The sequence below is a fragment of the Lingula anatina genome, chromosome 1 (genome assembly GCF_051362555.1).
Source record: "Lingula anatina isolate TDL-2025a chromosome 1, LinAna3.0, whole genome shotgun sequence".
NCBI classification, from domain to species: domain Eukaryota; kingdom Metazoa; phylum Brachiopoda; class Lingulata; order Lingulida; family Lingulidae; genus Lingula; species Lingula anatina.
The window spans coordinates 55690456-55706697 of NC_141767.1; the positions used below are offsets into that span (position 1 = coordinate 55690456).

Below are 16242 nucleotides of genomic sequence, written 5' to 3' on the forward strand. Positions count from 1 at the left end.
AGCACTGTTTCTCAACTTAATTGTCATTGGTTGTTGCCTCATTGTGCAGTGTGGTTAATTTTCTTTGCAGTTTGTCGTCACTGTGGTTTAGTTTCTTAAGTACCAACCAGCCAAGCTCTTGTAGAAAAGTGGAAAGTGTTTGTATTTGAATGAGTATCTGATTTTGTAATGAACATAATACACATACACTATTTGAAAATGTCACTTGGTAAGTATGAAGTTTAGCCTCCAATCCATAGTTTTTTATGTTTTCATCCTTTGTTGTAATTGCCCGTGTTACCAGAAGCTTTAATATAAATCATTTAAAATATATTCTGTTGAACATCTTTATTTTTATTTGTGGTGCTTGCTAGAATGGTAAATTCAAAGAAGATAGAATGAGACGGGAGTTGGAAGTACCTTGGGTCTTCCTTCGTGTAGAATAAATGGTTGGTGGCATCCTATTCTAGCATAATCAAGTGCTGTATGACTCACATGCTGTTGTAAGTGATACGCCTTTCATGGCAGGAAAGAACAATTATAGATTGCTTTGGTTACCTTCTCTAAAAACAGTTTAGGGATTGAATAGAGGAGAATTTAAGCTCTTAGTATATAATGATATTGTGGTATTTGAAATAAAATACTATCTTTTATATTTTTTATTTATACATGCAGCATTATGAAACCAAGGAATGCGAAGTTGCTTGTATTACCTTTGTTTTTATCTAGAGTGCCGACAGACAAGTCCAAGTATAGGTTGCTGATAAACAAGTGCATATTGTTAAGAAGAGAGATTGGCTGGGTAACAACAACAACAGTAGGTCCCTTGCTCACAGTAGCCATCCAACAGGTATGTGAAGAGCATTGCTTTCATTATGTCATTTGAGTATATGTGACATATACATTATTCACAAGTTAGGAGTACAGGAAATGTCAAGTTGTTCATTTTGTACAATGTCAATCTTTTCCAATATAAACTAAAGTGTACAGTACTTCTTTATGGTAACACACTTACAGATACATATCTTAAGAGAAGTGATTGTTTAAAAAAAGGATCTGTCTGGTAGTCAAAGTAAATTTTAGACCTTGCATGTGTATTGATCTCAGTGTGTTGACTTGGCGGTGCCCTTGGGTATTGCCTTATTAATCATTGGGTAGCTCATGGTTTGATGGCTCTATGGTGATTAATGAACTTAATTCAATACATTATGTTCTTGTATACAAATGTATTTTTCAGTTGGTTATAGAGCGGATGAGGATCAATTTCAAGGGAAAAAACATTTGAGAGGTTTCTTCATTATCCAGGTAAGGAATATGTATCTGTCACCCGGATATATGATTAAGATAACTGTTTTTTAATATTTCAAACAGGAATGCCAAACAAATGGAGAGTTGTGTTCACGGGGCTTTATGTTTAGGACATGATGGCATTTGTTCATTTAAAGATTTTTATCTTCATTGATATATGATGCTTTAAAAGGCTGGACAATAAGAAAGTAATATTTCAAGCCGTTAAAAGCAATTTTTTATATTAGTTGGTATCTGTTGGAGAAGCTTCAATGCTTCACCCTTTTTTGTACAGATATCTCTTTCTGCTTAGGTGAGGCTTAATTCAAAGTTGGTCTTGTTGTCATGTGAGACCTGGTGTCAAGGTTGCAGGAGAAATCAACTTAAGGTTGAAACTTAGTCATAAAGTTATTCATATTTTGTGAATAACTATTGAGTGTTCATTGGGAATGGAAAATAAGATTATGGGAATATGACACATTTGATGGGAGCAAGAATTAAGCACACATTCTTGTAATTTCTCCTCCACACATGTATTACAACAGAAGATATTGTTCTCAATTTCCCATGCTCCATTCCCTACCAAAATTTTGAAGTTTGAAATCTGCTTAAGCCCCCGTCACACTTATTCGGAATCAGCGGGAATCAAGCAGAACCAGCCAGAATGACTAAATTTAAAAATTCATACTACATTCGGGAAGAAATTTCAAATTGGCCTTAATTCTTGTAAGAATGCCGTTGGAATACTCAGAATGCGCTTGAATCCGCTTGGAATGATTCTTGCACATTTCGGCTGTATTAGCTCTCAAATGCAGCTCGAATGTAGTTGGAAAACTAGGAATATCAATAATGCTGTCAGAATGCAGTCAGAATATTTAAAATACACTTAGAATGCCGTACGGGTGTAGTTAGATTGCTGGCTGAAATAAGATCGAGATGCATTCGAGTTGTATTGTGGCTCATTCTAGCAGGATTTGAAGTGTCTTGCTATTTCGGTTCTCCCTCGAATGTGATCAGAAAGTTTAGAATGCTGTCAGAATGCTGTGAGAATATTTAGAATGCAGTCATAGTGCAGTTAGAATACTATTTAAATGCCATTTGATAATTTTCCACTTGGAATGCACTTCAGTTTTTAACATAAGCAAAACATTCGGGCCGGCCACAAGAATGGGTAAAAATATTTGGAATGCACTCGGAATTTTTAGAATGCTCTTCGAATATCCAAGACCACACAAATAATTGTCTTTCCAATGGCATTCTTGCTCATTCCGCCTCTAGTGTGACGGGAGTATTAGACTAGACAAATTGACAAGTTGGTTAATGAGTGCTGACTTTCTGAAAACAGGATCAGTAGAGGAAATTTAATTTTAATTCCTTTTAACATATGATGTTTAACTGGCATCAAAGCTAAATTTAAGGGTTGTTTTTTTTTAAGGGGCAGGGATGCAAATTCAAAAACAACGGCATAAAGGTTTTCCTTGGTCCTTCCTACCAAACCAGGGCCCAGTGCATTTTATCTGTTAAAATAGGCATAAAAATTTATTGCTTGAAAATTCGGGATGGGCATTATACAATTCTGTCTGACTTTATTTTATTTATCTTTCAGATATTAGTGACATTAGTTCAAGTTTTATCTGTTACCAACTCAAAACCAGTAATATCTAGTGAATGAATAATGGATGATCATTTGCGAAAAAAATTCAAAAATATGTATTTTTTCAACATCTATTTAGTGCAATTTTATTTGTTACATACAATGAGTCCAAACAAATATAATCCTACAGAAAAACACCTACTAAAATATTTAGTGATATGCATTTGATAGAGCTTTTTTTCTGTCAAATGACAATAGAATTCCATTAGATCAGAACTAAATTTATTACCAAAAAGTATTAAAAGATGTAACATATCCTCACAATCATTGATGTGTATCTGTCTATCTGTCCCAATGGTGATATTTGCTGATGAATTATAAATGAATAGCAGTATGGAGATTAACTGGCCAAAACACCTCTGCTTAGCACCTTCTGCAGCAAATGGCAATAAGCCATTAAGCACAAACCACATTAAGTCAGGATTGAGCACTGATAGTCATATTATGCTCAGATGCTCACTGGTTTAGTAGGTAGAATGTCTAAAAAAAAAAGATGTAATGGGGAAGGTTTTAGTTGGAGATGGAAAATATAGGGGGAAGTATGTTGACTTTTATTCCATTTTTCTCTCTCTTTGTTGTGTCTGTCTGTATGTCTCTCTGTTAATGTAGTAACTCTCAAATATTAAGCAGAAGTTGAAAGATAATATATAATAATGGGGTCATTGTATTTAATGGCTGGCTATGATTGGGCTAGGGGCAAATAAAACGTGGAATCCAGCAACCGGTGCTGATACTTAGGTAGATCAAAGATGAAATGTTTTAGGATCAGTGATATAACAACCTTTTTTTCATAAAACACTCGCCATTTCTTTCAGTATGGAGATTAACTCAATTTATGTCAATTGCATTGCCTTACTATTTCAATTACAGTGCTTAGAAAACACATGTAGTGATAGACGGTCAGTTTCAACATGTCTAATGTTACATAATCCTTTGGGTAAGATTCTATCTGCACGACCATGGTCAATCCTAGCAATGTATAAACCATGGAATGTGATTGGCTGGTGAGCTTTCCATCTTGGTGGAAAGCATCATAATTTAATAATTCAATTCCATGTGCAATTGTTTTGAGGAGCCTCATGAGGTTTTACCAATTGAAATGGGATGTATCAGCAAAACAGAAATTGGACCAGCTATTGTGATTAAACATAAGAGCAAGAATTAGGAACTGTTCAAATGAGTTATGTCAACCTAGCTTATTTGTACTAACTCCACCAGGACTCTTGCTTAATGCAATCAGATTAACACTGTACCTGCCTTCTGGGGTTCAGTAGAATACACAAGAGCTGGTGATTATACCAGTATGTTGGAAACAAGAGGAGGCGTTTCAGACTGTTAAAATGATTGCATTCATTGAGAGTCCTCATGTAGTTACAGTTTACACTATCTAGGTTGGCATATCTCATTCTGAACAGTCCCTTAGTCAAGTCCAATGAACACATATTCTCAGTGTGCATTTAGCATATATTTATTTATTTATTTATTTGTATAATGCAGTGATGATAATCTTTTTCATAAGTACCATTTAAAGCAATTTTAATGGCATGCTGAAACTGACATTCATTTACATGCTTTATGTGCATGGTTTACATATACTTCAAACAATGAACAGGCTTTTCAAAATAGCTATCTGGTTGTGAAACTGAATAGAGTGGTTTTGCCTAAGATGACTCTGATTAAAACCTTTTTATATTACATCAATCTCCATTCAATTCATCAGTAACATTTACAGTAACAAACAGTAATTAACAAGTCTCAGAGAATACAGATTTTACTTTTAAAAATTAAATTTTCTGTCAAACAAATCTCATAGCCGTATGAATCAGTTTTGTCTGTATTTGCCCTCAGACCACATTCTAAAAAAAGCTTCCCAGCTGTTATCATCAATGATGTATTCTGGTAGCCTGTGTCTAAAAAGAATGTTGCCATACCAACAGCTATGTAGACACTACACCATGATGGAACTGAATATAGTATTAAGGATGATCGAAGATGTTAGACATTGTATTAACATTAAGCCTGCTTGGATTCAGATTTGATCTGGTTTTAGACAGGCATCAACCATAGTAATAAGCAATTGATTCATTTAATCCAGCCTCTTTCTGCATGAGAAAATGTAATCGGATTATAAAGTGACCAGGAATATATGTTATGCCATTTGTGGGTGTGCTTATTAACCAATTAGTCTGATATTTTTATCCTTCTTGGAATTGCATTGCTTTAATTGTAACATACAGGAAACACCGCATATGTCTTCAAGTAGGCAGAATTGATTTACAAATTAAGGAACAAACCGCCAAGTAACAGGTAGACTCCTGTTTTATGGCTATTGTACCTGGTGTTTCCAACATTTAACATAATCTGCAGATGTTGAACATTAAGAAGCAATATGAGTTACTTAAGCATAGGTATGAAAACATTCTCTACTCTAGCTGTCCTTAAGTGTTGAGTTGGCCAAAGAAATTGTGCCATAGTGTTTCTAGTTATATACTAGGTTTCAGTGAAAGTATTCTGATAAAGTTGTTTTACCTGTAGATTTCAATATAACAACAGTGTTTTGACAAAGATGGCACAGGAGTTCATGGATCAATCAATAAAATGTTGACTAAAACAAATCAAACATGTTTTTGTTTGACTAGTATACAGTTTATGATGGAAAGCATTTGGAAAGATGGCAGCTATTTTTAAAACCAGCTTGGGTCTAAAACATCCACTAGACAATCTTTCTCCAAATTTATTTCAATGTCTCAGTTACATAGGCATAATGCTCTCTAAATAATGTACAGAAGGAATTCCCAATGTGTTTAACACAATAAAATCATTAGAAGATTCTCTTATCTGTCCAGTAACTTGTTCTAGGTCAAAGTCTGTCTGAGCCTGAATCTGCTTGCATCAAAAGACAAAGATTTCACAATATTAAAACTAGAATTCTGGTGTCCTATTTCCAAAGGGAATTAATAACACTTCACTGTTATTGTGTCTGTAGAGATGTCAGACAAACATTGTGGAAAATCAATAGTAAAGGAAAGAATGTGTTTGTAGTGCTTCAGGAGTCAGAATCGAATATCTTTCCATCTTGTTGAGCAGCTGAGTTCTCTGGAGCATAATTGCTGAATAAAATATGAGAAAATAAACTGGAAGTTAGATTATACTGATTACATTTTACTGTTTTTCAATTTCATTTATTCACAGTGAATGAATTTTAAATGAAACATAGAAACCTGTTGCTGATCTGTATAAATGTATGTATTCAGTGGATGCCAATAAGGATATATCCCGATAAAAAGGACCATGAACCTCAGAAGAGTTGTTATTTGAAACTACAATAAAATTGTTTGAGAAATATCTCACTGGGTGTTATTAGGATCACAAAACTATTTTATTGTAACAATAGTGTAATTATATGATGAAAGCTCAGGTTTTATGTCCGTTTATATGAGAATTGTTTTCTGCGAGGCTTCATTGGTAAGGCCAAAGAGGATTATGTTTCTCTTTGCCATGGGTTTCACTTAAACCTTTCGTAGCACTCCCTTTCTATTGGTTTTTAGTCAGAGCATGTTGTTTGGCCCAGAATGGGTCTTGAACACATTGGTGCAGCACTGGTGGTCCTATAGACTAGTAAAGATGTGCATGTCAGCCAAAGGTTTATTTTGAAGTCAATTTAAACAATAAACTTAAAGGTACATACGAACCGAGCATCGGTGGAGCGTGGATTCCCAGTAACACATGTAAACCACTTCTACTAGATTCTTATATGACTCAAGTAAATTTGACATGCCAAGGGATAAACTGAATAGATCACTTGATCAGCCATAAAAGACCTTTAGACTGCTACTTTTTTTAAATTTATGGTTGTAAATTTAACCTACTTCCGTGACCTACTTTCCTGCCCCATTGACATACAGCTTAGAATGCCAGCAGAAAAATCTGTTCAAACATCATTTTCGGGTAAAATTAAACAATGCCTTTTGGTAATTCTCTTAGTTATACTACTTGAACCTATATGCTGGCATTTGGTTGGTTTTTGTGACAAAAAATTGACTTTGTATGCATCTTTAAGGAATTCTCGGTGACATTCAGGTCTTTGGAAATGCACTATCCTGATACTGTCATCATACTGTGGCATGTAGTTTACAGAACAGAATAATTGGGCATCAAGCCATTTGATTTAAAAGCACACAATTTAAGTACACAGCTTTATGGATTGATTTTGATAGCTACAAGTATAACAGTTCCCCTGATGGTGTCTGTCCTTAAGGATAAGGCTGTTTGAATAAAAGACAGAAAGCTTTTGAAAATATCTTTCTTCCTTGAAAATATTAAACCCAACTTGTGCTTGCTTGGAAGGGATTTTAAAATTACTAGCACTTTTGAGTCTGATTAATGGAATCAAGTTTTGACCCTTGTTTTATGGTGCTCAGATACCAGTTTTTATGTACAGACACAGATGTATATAGCTTTCACCTGCATCTGTTATCGCCGTCATTGCCTTTGTCACCGTTGCTGTGCACTTTCAGTGATGATAAGTGGAAAACCATTTTACTCTTTGTCTTGTAACTTACAGATTTAATTTATATTCATAAAATACAGTTTGAGTGTTAAAAAAACAGCTTATTATTTTGTAACTTACAAGAATGATTGACATACAGCTCAAATTGGCAAACCAGCTTGATTGCGCACACGAACAACATGTGGTGCCTCGATATGAAACCAGACAACTTTTGTGTTTTTAGCCTCCAAATACTAAAAAAATCAATTAAGCTAATAAATAGGCCAACGTTAAGAATGTATTATATCGTTTGTTTTATATTAATTATTATTAAAGATCATAATAATAAACAAGTCGCATTTCGATGTACTCCATGCTATGACCTTTATTTAATAATAGCAATTTTTATGAGATTACAAATTGTATCGCATTGTTTGGTTCCATTGCCTCGCTTTCAATAATTAGAACAGGCGGTCCAAAATCATAAAACAAAGTAAAAAATTTTATATTGGCCGTGTTCGCCCCCCGTTAAGAATATCCTCACAGCATTATCTGCAGTTAACCTTCCTATGATTTTCATTGTATTTTGCAATATAATTTTCATTCCTCCCGATGAAGAATTTTATTAATCAAGAGTGGGGGAGGGGTGGAAAATCCCCTTGGGGCCAAATATAACACTATAAATGCGAAAGGAATTCCCCTTACCATGAAAACAAAATAAATGTTAATCTTAGGAAAGTCCGATGGATTTGCTTTTTATGTACAGACACAGATGTGTCTGTACATATTGCCATCACCTGCGTCTGTCGTCGCCGATGCCGATGGCGATGGCGATGCCGATGCCGGCGCCGGCGCCGTGCACTTTCCTTGTAAACACGATAAGTGGAAGGCAGTTTCACTTTTTGGCTTTATATTTACAGAGCTGATGAATATTCATAAAATGCAGGTCAAGTTCGAAAATCAGCATGATCGGGCCATTATTGTAGAAGTTATGCTGTTTTTTCACTTTTCAGCATATATGCAACCTTGTAAACACATTTTAAAGAAAACCGTTAGGCCTGTTGTCATGAAACTCACAGGAGTAATCAATCTTACTAAAACGCAGGTCAAGTTCGAAAATCAGCATGATCGGGCCACTATTTTAGTAGTTATGTAGTATTTTAGTAGTTTTTTCATTGTTCAGTATATATGCAACACTGTAAACACAATATAAGAAAAACAGAAAGCCCAATTGTCATTAAACTCACAGGAATGGTCAGTCTTACTAAAACGCAGGTTGAGTTCGAAAATCAGCATAATCGGGGCATTATTTTAGAAGTTATGCTGTTTTTTCACATTTCCTCAGATTTCCTCAGATTTAATTCTTAGGCATGTTAATAGCCTTATTATTTAAGTAATAAGATAGGTAAAAGTGTTTGTTTGACATTTCCTGCATCTTTACAACATTGTTAGTTGATTATGTAAAAATGATGGTAAACTTGTTATCATGTATTGTGTAATCAAGTGTCAAAAACGGAAATAAACTCATATCATTGCAGTTTGTCAGATTCAATCATCCACTATGTTCAGAATCTCAGAATGGAGGAAATTGGACATTTAACACTGTTCTATTGATACTTTTCTCATCTCATCAATTTTCTTAGTTGGTCATAAAAAAATGGCAGTAAAATGTTTATTTTGTTTTATGTTAAAAAAGTGTTAAAAACGGAAATAAACCCATTTCAGAACAGTGCTGTCTTGTTTACATTTTGGCATTTTCAAGATGTGACTTTGAAGTTCCATGGGCCTGAAGACCTTTGCTAGTCACATTTTCTGAATATCTGTGATACTAATATTTTATAATTAAAAATTAATGGTCATTATGCTGTTAAACATTATGTAATATTGCATCAAAATTTGAAGAAACCCCTATTTTGGGCACTGCTCCCATGATGACCATTTAAGGAAAATCATGTCACTTACTGTTCTCAAACTTACAGGAAAGAAACATGGGACTAAAATACAGCTTCAGTAGGCAATGCAGTCTGTTTGGTAACTTTTTCTGGCAGTTAAACAGTTTTTTGTGAAAATTTAATTTTTCACATGTTGGCATTTTTAAGGTGTGACTTTGAAGTTCCATGATCGTGAAGACCTTTGCTTGTCATGTTTTCTGAAAATCCATGACACATATATTTTATTAATAAAAATTGATGTATTATGCTGTTAAGCATTATGTTATGTTGCATCAAAATAGAAGAAAACACAATTTTTGGTGCTTCTGCCATGATGACCATTATGGGAAAACAGTGTTACTTATGATTGTCAAACTTTCAAAAAAGAAACACAGGACTAAAATGCAGCCCGAGTTGGAAATGTAGTCTAATTGGCTTCTTTTTCTGGAAGTTATACATTTTAGTGAAATATTCATTATCTTTTTGGCATATTCATTGTGGGACTCGGAGCTCCCATGGACATGAAGCCAGATGGTAATCAAATTTTCTACATGTTCATGCTATTTATAGTCAATAATCAAAAATTGGTGATAATTATTCTATAATTTATTATGTAATGTTACATCAAAATTGACAATAATCTTTTTGCACTGCTACTGCAAACATTATGAAAAGAAAACTGTGTTATTTATTATTATATTAAACTTATGAGTATGATTTTTAGGATTGGCATGCAGTTCAAATTAGAAAGCCAGGTCAATTGGGTTATCATTTATTATTGAATTTTATGCAATTTTGTGTGAAATTTCATTTTTCTCATTCTGGCACTTTCTAAGTATAAACTTGAACTCTGATGGGCCTGAAGCCTTATGCTTTTACTTTCGTTGGTGTTACCTGTTATGAAAAATTAAAATTTGATGTTGACTGTGCAGTTAAACATAATGTATTATTGCATCAGAATTGGTAGTCTCCTATTTTGTGCATTATTATTTTGTGCTTTTCTTAAGTTGTGACTTATGGGCCTGAAAGACCTTTGAGAGGGTCAGTCTGTAAATTTCCCTTGGGTATCACTTAGCTAATTTCAGTGTTATAAAGTAATTTGCCTAATTAATCGGCCATTAAATGAGATTACATAAAGCACACTTGTTGATATTTCCCTGTAAACTCCCATAGGTTAAGCTCTCTGCTAGATTAATAATAAGGAAGCAGTGATAATTATGCAGGTGAATTTTGTTTAATATTGCAAATAAGTTTTTAATATATATATATATATATATATATATATATATATATATATATATATATATATATATATATATATATATATATATATATATATATATCAGACTCAAAGATTAAAAGTTTGAATAGCTGCTTCATTGGAATTATATTAACCTCTGCCAAGGAGGTTATATTTTCACCCCTGTTTATCATCAACATAACTCAAAAAGTTATGGACCGATTTTGCTGAAATTTTCAGGAACTGTCAGAAGTGGGCCAAAGAGGACAATAATCAATAATAATCAACAATTGCTACCTTGGCAGAGGTCTGCACTCTCGGAGCGCTTTTCTAATTTTGTTATGTTTTCCTTTATAATTTTTTCTCAAACACTTGCATTTGTGACTTTTAACTCTCATCCGCCTGAGGCTCTGACATTTCTGTATTTCCACATAAGCAGTTGTATTGTTTTTTATGTCTTTAAACATTATGTTACTTATGTAATATTATTTTATGCACTGTCATCATTTTTCAAATATTGAGCCTTTCATCATGTGAATTTAAACTCATGGTCCTGAAACTGTAATCTTATTGAAAGGGTAGATTGAGACCATCTTCTGGGTCTTCCGGAAGACAGTCAGGTTATTAAGTTTATATTGCCTGGTATCTATTTTTTCTTCTGTTGGAAGACCATCAAAATGGAGGATGGATCAAAATAGATACTTTGGAATACTGTCAGAAAATATCTCTGGGTCCGCTCATGTTATTGACCATTTTACCTGTTGTGCATTATTAAAATTCATTGTTGACTGACAGTGCTATTATAAGCATTATTTATTATTGCATCAAAATTGACAAAATGACCTATTTTGCATCTTTATTTTCTGTTTTTTGTCTGTACATTTGACAGCTTTGCTGCCTTGTTAATACATACAATCAACAGAATATTTCTAATATAATTTCTCAAAACAACACCAGAAAGCAAATTAAATCATATCAACCAGACGGTAAACACCAGCAGGCTTTGTCAATTTCACCATTTGTTTACTTCAAACAGAGTACTTTTCGCGCATGCGCAGTAGTTTGAGACCTGTGCTGCTTGATTGGATTATTTTTCTTTCTTGTTGTCTGTACATTTGACAGCTTTGCTGCTTTGTTTGTATATAAAAGATTTTTCCTCTGATTCAATTATTAGGCATGTTAACTTTCTCATTATTGAACTAATTAGATATGTAAAAGTGTTCTTTTGACATTTTCTGCATCTTGATAACATTATTAGTTGATTATGAAAAAACAGTATATTTGTTATCATGTTAGTTGATTATATGAAAATAATAGTGAATCTGTTATTGTGTATTGTGTAATAAAATGTCAAAAATGGAAATAAACACGTATCATTGCAGTTTGTCATATTCAATCCTTTACTATGTTCAGAATCTCATAGAGGAGCAAATTGGACATTTAAAATTATTCTAATGATATTTTACGCATCTCAGGAATTTTGCTAGTTGAAAAATGAGAGTAAATGGATTATTTTGTATTTTGTAAAAATATGTTAAAATTGGAAATAAACTCATTTCCTTACAGTTATCACTTGTTTACATTTTGGCATCTTTAAAGTGTGACTTGAAGATCCATGGGCCTGAAGACCTCTGCTAGTCACTTTTTCAAAATATCTATGTTACCTGCAGTGCATAATTAAAGATCAGTGGTGATTATGGCATTAAGTATTATGTTCTTTTGCATCAAAATTGAAGAAAACCCTACTTTGGGCACTGCCTTCATAGTGACCATTAGAGGAAAACCAAATCACTTACTATCCTCAAACTTACAACAAAGATCCATAGGACTGAAATGCAGCTTCAGTTGGGAAATCAGTATAATGGGTTTATTTTTCTGGAAGGTATACATTTTTTTGTGAAAATACAATTTTTCACATATTGGTATTTTCAAGGGCTTGAAGACCTTTGTTAGTCACATTTTCTGAATATCCATGAAACTTTTATTTTATTACTAAAAATTGATAGTAATTATGCTTTTAAGCATTATGTAATATTGCATCAGAATTGAAGAAAAGCCTATTTGGGGCACTGCCTCCATAGTTGACCATTAAAGGAAAACCATGTCACTTACTCTTCTCAAACTTACAAAAAAGAAACATGCATCTAACATACAGTTTCGATTGGAAAATCTGTCTTATTGGTTAACCTTTCTTGAAATTATGTAGTTTTTTGTTAGAATTAAAATTTTCACATATCGACATTTTCAAGGTGTGACTTTGCATTTCCATGGGCTATGAAGACCTTTCCTAGTCACATTTTCTTAATGTCCATGATACTTTTATTTTATTATTAAAAAATCCATGGTCATTATGTTATAAATCCGAATGGTATTTACATTTTCTGAATGTCAGTGTAATGTGCAGATGTTAAACATATTATGTAATACTGCATCAGAATTGTCAAAAAAAAAAAAAAAAAAAAAAAAACTACTTTGTACACTGCCACCACAAATGTTACAAGAGGGAAACTGTTAATTATTATTTTTAAAAGAATGGTTCATAGGATTAACATACAGGTCAAATTGGAAAACCAGCTTGATTGGTTTATTATTTTTTGTTGAATGCATGAAATTTTCATTTTCTATTTCCGGCAGAGTATGAACTTGAACTTTCATGAGCCTGAAGCCTTATGTTAGTTACACATTTTACTTACATCCATTCTACCTGTTTTGCATAATTAAAATTTGATGTTGACTTGGCTGTTAAGCATATTGTATTATTGCATCAGAATTGACAGTAACCTATTTTGTGCATCATTATTTTCTGCTTTTTGTCTGTACATTTGACAGCTTTGCTGCCTTGTTATTGACTAGTCTTTCAATCAGAAAGGCCATCAGTGTGACTAATGAAATCATATGCATCTCCTCTAATTCAATCATGCAAAATTGGGTGCATTCCAAAACTGGTGCGCTGATATTCAAAGACTTAAGGCAAAAAAGGTATTGTGTTTCTCACCAGAAAAGTATTTGAAAGTAGTGAGTGTTGCAATTTTTTCCCTTTCTTTATATCTTTTTAAAAATATATATTTCTAGATCATCATAATTTAGGGTACACCCCTAAGATGTTAAGCAAAGTGGTTAATCATTTAAACTTAAGCTTAGTAAAAAAATTCATGGAATAAAAATTAAGAAAAAATAGAAAAAAATAGTAAAATAAAGTAAAGATAAACATGCAAACGTATGAGCACCAACAAAATATTGGGAGCCACAAAATACTGGCATACATATTTGTAATGTTGTTCTGGATTGGTTTAACTAAGATGCACTATTGAATGACTATTTGGAGTCTTCACAGTATTGTACTAGAAATACAAGTATAACAAGTATACTATGTATAAGTAAGTATAACAAGTATAATATGTTTAAATGACAATCTGTCTTGCAGTTACCTAGAATCATTTCAAGATCATAAAAGCCATGTTCACCAGAAGAGCCTCAGTAGATTATTTTGCTAAATTTTATCGGTGGATTTCATTGAAGGTGGTGATTGTGGATTTCAAAATAGAACTAATGAAACAATAACACTAAGGCCTCAAGGGGCATATGAGGGTTATAGGGAAGCAAGGTGCTTTTATCAGTTTTTCTGGGCAAAGCAATTAGTGCTAAGAATACACATTGTTGTCTATCTGTACAGCATTAATCTTGTAACTGCAGGCCTGCAGTAGAGTTTCAAGGTAGGGCAGCTGGAAATGGTATTGATGAACTAACAGCATTAAATAACCCCTAACTGTTCATAGGGTTGTATGTAAGACTTGTTTGATGGCTTCAAAAATTAATCACGTACAACTGTGGTAGGAGAATAATTTTCAGGTAATTAAGGATTTTTTACATTTTATTTAAGGCAGAGGCTCTAAGAGGTTACATGGACATTTGCTTACATAATTAAGCGATCACATGGGTTTTAACCCAAGTTGCCAATAATTTTATACTGTATTTTGGCATAGTAGGTTTAAATGCAGGAAAGTCTCTGCTGGGGTAATACACTAGATTAAATTTCAACATCTTATTTCACATCTTTTACTTGATGTTGATTCTTGTTCTCTTTGTTCAGTTTTAGAACAAATTATTAACAAATGTAGAAAAAGATTTTAAGAAACTGACCCTCAGGTGCATGATGTTTTCCTTGTTCTCCCACACAGGAGTGTCCCATCAGCTTCCACCTATTGGTTTTTTGTAACACAGAAAATGAAATATATATGAAGTTATTGCTTTTTACTAAGTGCTTTGAATCAGAGTGTCTCATGGTAGAATTAGTCAATATAACTGAGGGCCCCATTACTTGGGTCGACTTGGAATTTCTAAAACAATGGTTTACTAAGGCTAATATGGTTGTTGTGTTTTAGTAGACATTGCCTTCCAAACATAATGGAATTTTAGTGTGTGCACCTGAGCCAATACCATAGGGGGATGACTGTGGGAGGGAAGTTAGTGAGGTCAATGGAAAATATGATTTTTACAATTAGCATCAGATGAAATAATAATCATATATACACTGTAGTAAATGATGCATGAAGGAGAAGAATAATTACGAAATTCGAGAATTTAAAAGCAGCAGTGTTCCCATTTAGGGTGTTAAGCTTGGGTTTAAGTATATAATAAAAATAATAAAGTGAGTAACTTTTAATTAAATTTCAATCATATTGATGATAAAGTGAACTAATTACTATTAAATGCATTGCATGTGTTGGTGCTAAAGTATATTCATGTCACATTAGAAACTGTTTTACCATGCATAGATCAATCATTAATTTGAACATGTTTTTACTTCATTCATGTTAAGGATGTTGTTAGTCTTTGGCTAAAACTTCCGATTTACCTTATTTACTTACATACATTCTTTTGGATGACAAATTAATCTTCAATTTTCAGTGACTTAATTAACATTTACACACATGTCATCTTATGGGTGACGTTATAATTTGCAATTTTGAGGTAAAAATTTTATTTAGTACTCCAAAACCCTGCCAGTGATTTTTCTTAAAATCCTTAATTCAGATTTTATCATTGATAAAGCAAAATAATGCCTTTGTTTAATGAAGTTCATAAGTCCATAACAAAACCATTTAAACCAAAATGACAGCACGGTATTGTAGTCCATTGACTTGTGGTCAACTATGCCAATTTTCTTGATAAAATCTTGTTCAGGGATGAAGTTATGTCCCATACTGATTGCTACCTCACCTCAAAATATGTAAAATTAACGATAAAAGCTTGAGTTGCCTATGCTGATACATTGCAATGATATATAAACACCAGTATTTTATATTTTCGAGGGGATTTTTATTGTTTTAAATCAGCACAAAGATAGGGGCCATTCAGAATGAGAACAGCCGAGTGCTAGCTGGTCCATGGCCTAAATATTGCAGACCTACATGAAAGGAAAACTACTTAATCCCATTTTGGTCTCTCCCCACGCCTCCCCACACATCATCCCTGTCGGGGCACAGTACTTAAATCTCGGCTCAGTTCGACCGGTCAAGGGACAATGTGTGGGGAGGCGTGTGAGAGGCAGAGAGACCATTCTAGGATTAAGATCGGCACAATGTTGAAATTTTGATCCCCACGTCCCTTTGTTGTTCCCAGTATCATGGACTTATAAAATACACATAATGAACATATAAAA

At 33.4% G+C, this 16242-nt stretch overlaps 1 protein-coding gene across 6 annotated transcripts in view; it reads left to right on the top strand.

The window, feature by feature from the left end:
* The first annotated feature begins 59 nt into the window (after positions 1-59).
* Positions 60-16242, top strand: part of LOC106167059 (protein SSUH2 homolog) — a 49886-nt gene continuing 33703 nt past the window's right edge. For 2 of the 6 annotated variants that reach the window (XM_086999645.1, XM_013545755.2), the window contains exons 1-4: positions 60-208; positions 354-482; positions 709-829; positions 1217-1284. The gene's annotated coding sequence lies outside the window, so the exon portion shown is untranslated. Of the gene's footprint in view, positions 209-353; positions 483-708; positions 830-1216; positions 1285-14273; positions 14430-16242 lie in introns of those variants that run through there. The other 4 variants (XM_086999653.1, XM_086999644.1, XM_086999651.1 and 1 more) reach the window with 4 other exon arrangements.